The 2531-nt window shown below is 46.2% G+C and overlaps 1 protein-coding gene across 3 annotated transcripts in view; it reads right to left on the reverse strand.

The window, feature by feature from the left end:
• The window catches only part of TAX1BP1 (Tax1 (human T-cell leukemia virus type I) binding protein 1), a 64323-nt gene that overhangs the window by 27193 nt on the left and 34599 nt on the right, over positions 1 to 2531 (reverse strand). The window lies entirely within an intron of this gene.

A 2531-nucleotide genomic window follows, 5' to 3' on the forward strand; every position in this document is an offset into this window, starting at 1 on the left:
TCCAAATCTGCCTTTTTAATTGATGGTTAAACATGTTTCACTGCTATCTTTCTGCCCTGAAAGGGCAAAATGTCTCAAATCTACTTTTCTATTTTTTTAATTTTATTTTTGTTAATTGATATTATCAATCTCAGAGCCTACTGTGATTGAAGCTAGGAATTATGTTAGAATGCTTCTCCCTTCACCTCTTCCTCCCCTCCCCAAAATTTTCAGATTCTCATTCATTTAGTCATTCATTCAACCACCCATTGTTCATCTACTACAGCATAAACATTATAGATACAAATACAAATAAGATTACTCTTCAGCAGTTTTTCCCATAAGAATGTCTTCCAAAGGTTTCCTTGATAAACTCATGTCCTATTCAATGGTAAGTGACCAAGGAAGGTAGCAATTCATCCTAAGAATATTTCCACCTCATTTTCTTGCCTTCAAAAACCCTTCCCACCTATAAATCCTCTCTGCACTACCAAACCCACTCTAGTTGGGTCCATTTTCTCCCTAGAAAAGTCTGAACATCAAAATGCACCCAAATTTGGCTTTGATCTGTCTTTTAAGTCTCATCTACTCCACTATAGTTCCCAGATGATGCTCTCTACTTCTGACCTCCAAACTTATACTAGAGGCCTGGTGCACAAATCCCATGCACTGGTGGGAAGCGTGGCCTTCGGGAATCAGCCCACTGTGGGAGCGCTGCTCATCCCGGTCAGCCAAGCAGCTGTTGACCCACCCTCTGAGTGGCTGCCCCCTGGTCCTGCATCTTCAATGGAGCCGGAGCACTCACCCCTCCAGGGGACCCAGTCAGGGCCAGGCTCAGGGACAACAGCACTGAGAGGCAGCGGAGTAGGCCTCAGTCCCACGGCGGTCATGAACCTGCCTCCCAGCCTCCAGGGTCAGCTCTGCAAACCCGGAGGCAGCACTGTGAGGCCTGCGGGTGACCAGAGGCAGCAGCAAGGAGCGAGGAGGAGGAGGCTAGGGGGTGAGGAGTCAACGATCTCAGCCCGGGTTCCTGCCCGTGGCCCAGGGTTCACAGCAGGAGCAGCCGTTCATCCCGGTCAAGCGGCACTCCCACTGTGGTAGCACACTGACCAGCAGGGGGCAGCTCCTGCATTGAGCATCTGTCTCTGGTGGTCAGTGCACGTCATAGCTACTGGTCAACTGGTCATTCTGCCATTCGGTTGCTAGGCTTTTATTATACAGGATAACAACGCTTATCTGTTGGCTTAGAATGCTGTGGCTTTGTTTTCCTAGCTCTGCTTCTTCTCCCCTCCACTGGGTCTCACTGGGTCTGGTTTCTCCGTATGTCTAACTCTTAACTCAAAATAGTCCTAAAGAACTCCGACTTATTCATCACGGTTTGCCTTGTCTGGTATGAGTGCTTGTCTGTAAACAGTGAAAAATAAGGGAAAGGGCACTAGACAAAAAGCCAAGCACCTTTACCAGCTGTTATAACCTTAAATATGTTCATTTTTGTCATTAATGAAGTGAAAATATTATTTAGCTCCCCACTGTTTGCAGATGATAACCTAGGCTGTGAATATGAATATCACCTTTACACTTCTAACAATCCCTACTAGTTCACAAACTCCTTAAGAATAGCATTGTATGCTGGGGTCCAACCCCAGCAGGTCCAGGGGTCCCCAAAGGTGTGGACGGAGTCAGCGAAGAAGGAATGACACGGAGATAGCGTTCAGTTGATCAGCAGCCTTGCCAGGATCTCTAGCCACAATCTCCAGCCAAGTTCTGTGTCCATGTTCTCTTGCTAGGTTCTCCAGCCACGTTCTCCAGCCACTCCAGCCAGGTTCTGTAGCCATGTTCTCTCGCTAGGTTCTCCGGCCAGGTTCAGTCGCCAGGTTCTGTAGCCGGCTTCTGCAGCCAGGTTCTGTCCTGGCACTTAGTGAAGGGGTTTTATTCCCTCCCTAACTTCAGGGGAAAATCTCTACCTAGGGAAACAACCTTTCTCAGAGAGGTGACCTTGGTTAAAACACATAGTGCCAAGAAGGTGAGCAAATATATTAAGAACAGTATGCCATATATGCCAGGTCCCTTGAAACAGCAAGGATGGACCGGCTCCTGGCAATTGTAGCTTACTTTATGAAAGATCACCAGACTAATAGCTAATATAGTCCTTTATACATAACTGGCTTCAATAAGTCTTTACCTAATCATTTTGCCAATCTTCAAAAATAAAATTTCATATAAATTTAGTATTCAGCTTTATAAGTGGTAAGTGAAGTAGCCAGCCATTAAAAATATCCACAAGAATTTCAGAAACAGTAATATCATGAAACAAAAGTTTCAAAATTTCTTCTGACATCCTATCTAATAATAGAGAAACATGGTAATTAGCCGTAACTTCGCTACCCTTCCCATTAGCTAATCAGCAAGATATGCAAATTAACTGCCAACAAAGATGGCGGCCGGCAGCCAGGTAGCTGAATCGAACAGGAGGCTTGCTTGCTCCAGTGAGAGAGGAGGCCAAGGTTCCCCGCCTGCCGCTGCTGGCCGCTGAGCTTGCACTCTAAGCAACT

The sequence above is a fragment of the Myotis davidii genome, unplaced genomic scaffold (genome assembly GCF_000327345.1).
Source record: "Myotis davidii unplaced genomic scaffold, ASM32734v1 scaffold168, whole genome shotgun sequence".
Taxonomy (NCBI): Eukaryota; Metazoa; Chordata; class Mammalia; order Chiroptera; family Vespertilionidae; genus Myotis; species Myotis davidii.